The sequence below is a fragment of the Ostrea edulis genome, chromosome 9 (assembly GCF_947568905.1).
Source record: "Ostrea edulis chromosome 9, xbOstEdul1.1, whole genome shotgun sequence".
NCBI classification, from domain to species: domain Eukaryota; kingdom Metazoa; phylum Mollusca; class Bivalvia; order Ostreida; family Ostreidae; genus Ostrea; species Ostrea edulis.
Window position 1 is genome coordinate 19596756 of NC_079172.1, and position 8731 is coordinate 19605486.

The 8731-nt window shown below is 31.9% G+C and overlaps 1 long non-coding RNA gene across 1 annotated transcript; it reads left to right on the forward strand.

The window, feature by feature from the left end:
* Window positions 1–3587: 3587 nt before the first annotated feature.
* Window positions 3588–7056, forward strand: LOC130050084 (uncharacterized). Its single transcript, XR_008798470.1, has 2 exons — window positions 3588–4194; window positions 4805–7056. It is a non-coding gene; the product is annotated as an uncharacterized LOC130050084 (long non-coding RNA).
* The last annotated feature ends 1675 nt before the right edge of the window (window positions 7057–8731 follow it).

An 8731-nucleotide genomic window follows, 5' to 3' on the forward strand; every position in this document is an offset into this window, starting at 1 on the left:
ATTACGAAATACTTCATCAGTCATAGTATATATGAAATGGCTATACATTTTATATTATTTATCACTTTAAGGAAATAATAAAATGTTTATTCATTGGTATTCATATAATTACTAGTATCTAAAGAACACATACTAATCAATAACATTTGTAGTTATATTTGTTATTTGATATAGAGGGGGGAAATGGTGTCGAAAAGTGGGACTACAAGGCCCAGAATCTGTAACAAGCCATTTTAGTTCAGAATTGGAAAAATTAGGATCCGTTGCATTTATTTATAGAATAATTTCATACATGTAAATTTCCACTGTTTTACTACCTTTGATAATGCTACGAATTGTATTGATAGCTATTTTCTCATGAATACATCGCAGTTGTACACAACGCGCGTATGAATTTTGACAAATACAGTACTTCTATTTCAACGGCTGGGAATGACTATTTCAAAATATATGAGGGTATGAACTGCAACACTTCACATCGGCATACTTTGCATGAAGCCCTATGCATGCCGAAAGTTCATAAACGCACTCTCATACATTTTCGAAAATGAAATTTATATCTTAAATGGCAGATTGTTTATTTGAATTTCTGGAGTCATTTCCATTTTCGTTTTAATATGATTTATTTATTAGCGTGTCAGTAAGCTTTGTTAGAGCATATCCATTTCATAAATAAAAAAAGGTAAGCAATATTCCTTTTCGTGATTTGATAAGGAGAAACTTATTTAGACATGGACAAGGCAATTTGTTGAATTCTATCCGATTTTCAACAGTGTTGGATAGAGTAAAGAAGATCTGCATTAAGGTATATTGTTACGATATCCCCTTCATATTTTTTCATTACCCGAAATAATAATAATAGTAATAATAATAATGGTAATAATATAAAAATTCCAAGAATTGCATTGCATAGTAATACATGTATATCGAGAATATAATTATATATATTTACAGCAAAACCCCATTGTTGCTTTTAATGATACTTTCATTAATGTTAGTTTTTTGGGTTTTTCATTTATTTTTTTTTTTTTATAAATGTTCAAAAGAGATTCGTACTTAAAACTCTCAACATATTCTAAATGCATTCCTCTCATTTCATCAAAATACAAAAGTCAAAAACATGAACCTAAAATCATCACAAGAGCCATCGAAAGTAATAAGGAATCGGGAAAAAGAGGAATCTAGTGAATGTAGCTGGGTGTCGTGTTTATTTCAATTGAGATGTTTGTTTCCGTATATCAGCGGCATGCGATCGTTCCCAGACCACTTAGGAAATAGATTTGATTCACAAGTACCAACCAAACTTTTTTCCAAAACCAATCGTTACCATAAAACGTGCATTTGATTAGGCGATGACATATGTTCCTCTAATAAATATATTAAAAACTACGCAAGAAAGATAATTTTCGTGTATTTGTTGTTAGAAGTTTTCCGTCAAAGACGCACTGACAATATACATCACTTCTGACAAAAAGGAAAGCATTTACTTTGGTAAAAATGTTCCACAAACACTTGAGAGATCACAGCAGGGTCGAGGTGACGCCTGCGTTTGATTACTATACAGAGAGAAATGGTTCTCTCTTGAGTTTTCGACAGCTGACTTCAGGTCGTTTACATGGATTCAAAATGACAGAGAATGTTACAAGACGCTATGCACAGTCTTACTCCATTCCAACCTACGAGGATAATTTTTAATGATTTGATCGGACGATAGTAAAGAAGCAATTACGGTTCTGTATGAAATATAGCGAAAACCTAGTGTGCCCTTCCGGTGAACAAATTAAAAACCTAACACAGTTCTTACAAAACGCACAGAGCACCACAGTTCCGGCGGAAGGAGGCTGCGTACGCGATATGAACCAGTCTCTGGAATATAGATGTTATCTAAGCCGTCATTTAAATTTTTAATGTTAAAATATACTTAAGGTACGAAATAAGAAAAGAAAAATAATTAAGTCACACCATTTCTTTGCTTTCATTTCGGAGGGGAGGAGGGGGACCTCAGTTTTGAATAAAGGATAGTTATTTTATAGCTACACTTTTCTGTAACCAACACACAATGAACCATACTTCCTGAAAATAATTTTACCGTGATCAGAGAACAAAGAAACAGCTATATGTCTGGACAATGGGGATAGTTCCTCAAACCAATCTCAAGAAAAGTTCGGTTTTGAATGAAGAAATAAATGTAGGTTTGTTTCAGGATAGATATACGTGGGGACACCTCCAATGTGTAGCGGCTGTGTTAGTGGGTTCCGAGGTCAGAGTACAACACTTGACATTGGCTGAATACTGAACAGTCTGGATGAATCCCTTGTAAATATTCCAACGAATAAGATGGCAATGTGTCATATATCGGTGAAGATGTATGGTTATTTATATTTAAAAAAACCCATATTAGAATGAAGTGACAACCCACTGAATCCCAGCAAATGAGGTGCAACAAAAAATAAAATCTTGATTCATGGACACCCTATATGATGGCGATTACGTTACACACAATAACGGATTCTCTCTCCATCTAAAGCACCCTTCCCTAACATGGCCTTTCAGTTTCTTCCGCACGTCTTTCAAAATAATCTAACCGTTCACACGGCTTAATTACAATCATTGCACTCTGTAAGTTTGCGTATTTTCGTGTGATTAAATTAAAAAAGGGAACAAATGATGGGGTTTTGATGTAGCACTTAAACGTGTGTCCGAGTTGTTGATAGTTTGGAGACATATCAAATGAAAGACTTAGACTAGAATCATTTGCATAATAGTCCACACCAATTATGCAGAAATTATTGCGTGTATCCTCCACAATGCACATAAAGTAGACACAGATTCTTTGCAATATATAGGTTGAGAGGTCAATAAAGTTATCAATAAATAGAAAGAACGGAACACCAAATGTTAATTACCTACAGATCAGTGATGTAAATATAACCTACCCTCATTGTTCTTATTCCATTGTTCTTAAAGAATTTGGATTGTAAATAGTAAACTTCAATGGTTCCAATATAATGTACCTAATAAGGATTTAGCAACAAACTCATTTTTATTTAAAATTAAAAAAAAGTGAACTAAAAAATGTGTACCTTTTGTCACAATGAGGAGGAAACCATAGAACAGATAATATGGGAATGTAATTGTGTTCAATCATTTCTATCTGATTTTGAAGTTTATTTAGAACAGAGAAGAAATTGTCAACTAGTCTTTACAAAAAAGTCTTTTATGATAGGCATGCTTGAGAAAAACAAGGGTATACAAAACATTCTCGTCCTTTGCGTAAAGTATTATATTTATACAGCACACTCAAAGTCAATAAAAGCTTGCAATCGATGTCGCCAGCACTTTATTAGAAAATAAGCTATACCAAATCATATATTTTGTGTGCTATACGTTCATGGATCCATAGCCTCCCTAGGCATGGTATACTTTTTATTTCCCCTTTACTTATAAACTTGGTAGGAAGCGTAGATACCCTAATTTTGTAACATACGTGATTGTCGCCGACTCAATTTTTAAAATTGAACAAGCAAATATAAAAATCTGAGAGCGTGTTTTTTAATTTTCTTTGCGTTTATATCATTTATATTTCCTAAATTTTCATTCAATAAAAGTTTAACACCTTTTGCGTATGATTTTAAGCAGTGGTGTATATATTACTCCATGTCGCCAGATTATATTATGTGATCATAGGGTCAATTAAACACCCAATGTATGAACAAAGATTTCGTATTATCTTTATGTTTTTGATCTATTTTGGCGTTAAAATATTCAAAAACTTTGGGAAAATATTCATCAAGCGATATTTGGATGTGGCATTGAGAAGAAGTCATCATTATTCTCAAAATTTTGCATTCTGATTTTAGAAATGTAACATACGATACAATAATTTTTTTTATGAAAGCAAATATTACCTCTTTTATGAAAATCTCGTAGTGTACAGAGAATGAAAATATAAACATTTCTTTTGCAGAAGTCATTGGTTGGTCTGAAATTTGACAAACGTGTCAAGATGTAACATTCGTGATGTAACATTCGTTACCGAGAAATTAATTAAAAGGAATGATATCACAATTTCCCGCGTATTTTTGCTCTCTGTCTGCATGATGTGGTATACGACATGAATGTCTACTATGAACATTTGAGTTCGAAAGTCAATACGTGTTAAACTTTGAGAATTAGGATTAATTTTCTCTTACGGTAAGTACTGTTACAACAACTGCAATGTTTGATATACAATATTGATTAAGCAGATGGAATGTTTTGGTCTGAATTTGTTCTTCTGATATCAAAGAATGTATATCGTATTCCAAATATCTCGAAATTCCTCTGGTGTAAGAATTACATTGAGTAGAACGCTGGTAACATACGTTTTTCAAAGTAACGTATGCTACTTAATGAAATGCTTCATTAGACATCAAATATTGAACTACATATTGACAAAATATCATCATTAACGATATGTTTGTTGAATATCAACTATGTTATGAAGAAACAAATGTGTTATTGTTCCCGTATTCACCAGCATATACAGATATCCTCTGCAAGAAATACAGACCATGTTTTTCTCTGCTACTGTCCTATTTATGATACATGTAACTATGCAACTCTACATTTATCAATTTGCTAGAATTCAGCATCTTTTCATAGTATACCTTAGAAATGAAGGGATTAATCTCTGATGATTGTTCTATGCAATCTTATAGAGAAATCATTAAAGAATATTTTATCTGAGTGTAACGTATGTTACCAGGAATTCCGTTACGTAATATTATTCTACTTGTTCTTAATTTTTTATTTATTTTTTCAGAAATGGCGCTTGTGAGAGCAGAAGTACAGAATAACTACCATGAAAAAAAATGCATTAAAACATAAGAACAACCATGAAAAAATGTTTTAGAAATAATATTATATGCTCCCCTTGTGGCAATACTGAAAAGGTAGAATGTCTGTATAGACAGTGAAAATAAAGGTTTAACTACCGGTCAAAGGCTACCATAATGATACATGTAAGTTTTGTCTCTCAAAATACTTATAAGCAACTGGTCATTTGAGTAATTTTGTATGACCTTTGACCTTGTGACTTGAAATCCAATGGGGGTCATCTATTCATAAGGGGGCACCAGTGTTTCAAGTTTGATGTCTATCAAGGAAAGACTTCTCAACGGACAATAGCGTATGACCAGAGTAGTTTAACCGTTGTCCTTTTGACCTCAAAATCAATAGGGGACATCTATGTCTTAAGGTTCACGTTAAATATTCATTCATAACACCGCGTGGTGGATTATACTGACAGTTTCTATGGAAAGGTATTCCAAAATAAGCAACAAAAACATAAGATTCGGTATACATTTAATCAAAATGTTGGGAAATTAAACATTTTCTTTATATCATTATTGTAAACAGATTGTTAGAAATGGGTAAATATGTTTCTTTCCATTTTTTGAATGGAAATGATGTGTTTACAGTATTGAAAGGAAAAATAAGAAACATAGGTTACTTTCATTGTTTATTATAACAAAGAGCAATCCAGGTTTCAAAACATGTGTCTGTTATTTCTATAAGAATCATGAGCATTTGAATAGCGAAACATCAATCTTTTACTTTTGTTTTAATAGCATATTTATTGCAAATTAACAAATTCAGAAGAAAAAACACATTTGGTAATTATTTTTTTTTGCTTGTCTACGTTATATTTCTATTAAAATTGGTATTTCCATTGAATTAAGTGATGTCGTTATGATTTTGCAACATCAATTGTAAAGAATAACTGATGATGACATCGTTTTGGCATAATATTTTCATGGATGTACTGTTGTGTAAGTGTTGAAACATATATTCGTTACATAATTATAGCGCTACTTCATTTACATACATAAAAGCTATCGTTCTATATCTATTGCTAGTCTTTTGTTTTCATGTTTCATACATATTGAACTGTTCGAGAATATTTGTTAATCAATTTTATTTTCTGCCATTTCAAAGATATTGAAAGTGATATCTAGTCGTTTATTTTGCTATCTTAAAATCTTATTGCTGACTTTTACAGCAGATAATTTCTTGTTGTGTTGATTAAATATTTTCTTTGAAAACCTGTATTTATTGTCTTTCGCAAATTAGAAAAATATATGCTCAGTCAATTCCAATACAAGTTATGGAATAATACATGGAAAATTAATGTTTATCTTACATATTATCATGTCAAGGACTCGGTAACGATGGTTACATGTGAGAAAAATCTCGAAAAATATACCATACTTTGACCTACTGTAAAAAAAAAAATCTGTCATACTTAACTTGAAACAATTTGAGGTGAGTGTTCAACAGATATTTACCATTAATAAAGGCATGTTACCATATATATTTTGAATGGTCGATAAACCATGATTTTGAAACCCTCAATTGCACGCTTTTATTGACTTTGGGTGAGCAAGGTGTGCAGTGAAAAAATGAGTGCGATTTGCAATATCATTTATAAAGTTCTTCTATGAAACACACTTTATTTCATATGAGAATGGTGATACTGATAAATTTGAAGCTTTTTGGAACAGATGGAACCATTTTTTTTGTTTTGTTTTTTTGTTTAAGGACGCCCACTAATAGTCATGCATGCATACATGTACATGATGTAAAGTCCCATGTCCCATAATCCTTAGCACATCAATTATCATCATGAACCATAAAGTTCATAGATTTAAGCTTATGCATGTACACAGGTAACAATACTAATTATTCTCTCTCTCTCTCTCTCTCTCTCTCTCTCTCTCTCTCTCTCTCTGAAATAACTAAACACTTTTGTAATTTTATATCATATTATAAAGATATACTATGAAATATATAAAGAATGTTGAAAATGATAAATATTTTTTTTAAAATTGGATTGATCAGTATATACTCATATCAAGAAAACAGTTGTCATCATGATTATCAGATATTTAATTGCAATGGTAGTCTTGATCTTTTAGCTGTCAATATTACTAACAATCACGCCGTGTCTCGCTTTGCTTGGGATGGTGGTGGGGTATGGTTGGTAAATTGGTCTTTGCTATCGTATATAGAAAGTGTTACTAATTCAATTGAAGAAGAACTTATGTTGTACTTGAAACTTTTAATTCTGCTATATGCAGATGATACAGTTATAATGGCTGAATCTGCTGATGATTTACAATGTGCGTTGAATGAATTTTTTATATACTGTACTCAGTGGAAATTGAATGTTAATGTCGATAAAACAAAAATTTTGATATTCTCAAAGGGTCCATTGATGAAAAGGCAATTTTACTATAATGGGGGTGTTATAGAGAATGTAAAAGAATTCAAATATCTCGGTATTATATTTTCTAGATCAGGGTCTTTTTGTAGAGCTAAGAAACATTTATGTGAACAAGCCCAGAAAGCTATGTATGGAATTATAAGGAAAATTAGATTGTTTGATTTACCAATTAGTTGTCAATTTGACCTGTTTGACAAAGTAGTTTTACCAGTTTTAATTTATGGATGTGAAATATGGGGGTATGAAAATTTACAAGTTGTAGAGCGCATTCACTTAAAATTTCTGAAACACATTTTTCAGCTGAAAAGCTCTACGCCCTCATTTATGGTATATGGCGAAACAGGTCGTTTCCCAATCTATATTAATGTGTATAGCAGAATGATTTCATACTGGGCTACATTATTGCAAGATTGTGACTTTAAAATTGTTAATGTACTTTATAAATTTTTGCATACACAATATCTTAACGGTACTGTTAAGAACCCCTGGTTTGAATGTATTCATCGAATTTGAAACATGTGTGGTCTTTCAAATATGTGGAATCAACAAAAGAACATAAATGGAAAATGGATAACAAATACATGTCAAACAAAGACTTAAGGATCAATTCATTCAAACATGGTCGAGCGATATGTTCAATTCATCTAAAGGTAAAATATACAGAACTTTTAAAATAGACTTTGGACCAGAAAAATATTTAGAAAAATTGTCAAAAAAATTCAGAACTATTTTTCTTAAATTTCGCACCACAAATCACCGCCTCCCTATAGAGACTGGTAGATGGATTGGTATTCCATATAATGAAAAATTTTGTGTTTTGTGTAACGAATCGAAAATTGCAGACGAATTCCATTATATATTAGAATGCAATGCTTTGTCAAATATTAGAAAAGAATACCTACACAGGAGGTATTACACAAGACCTAATGTTATTAAATTTCATGAAATTATGTCAACCAGTAAGGTTAAAACACTTAAAAAACTCTGTATGTTTATCTAAAAAATCTATGAGTTAGTCTGTTCTCCTTAATATATTTTGTAAATACTTTTTCAATACATGTATATTGTATATTTGTACATATTCGGACCTTATTCTTACTCAAATGTATGTTTACTTAATGCACCTCATGTACCATGTATAATGTGGTTTGAGTGAATAAAATGAACTTGAACATGAACTTGAAAGGTGAAGATAACGCTCAGTGATCAATCTCATAATTTCTATAAAGAATACAAAATCAAGAGTAGGACAAACACGGACCCCTGGACACACCAGAGGTGGGATCAGGTGCATAGGAGGAGTAAGCATCCCCTGTCGACCAGTCACACACCCGTGAGCCCTATATCTTGATCAGGTAAACGGAGTTATCCGTAGTCAGAATCAGTGTGCAACGAAGGGTCTAACAATCGGTATGAAACACGTCAGACAGCATTTGACTCAATGACAGGTTGTATTGGATCTAG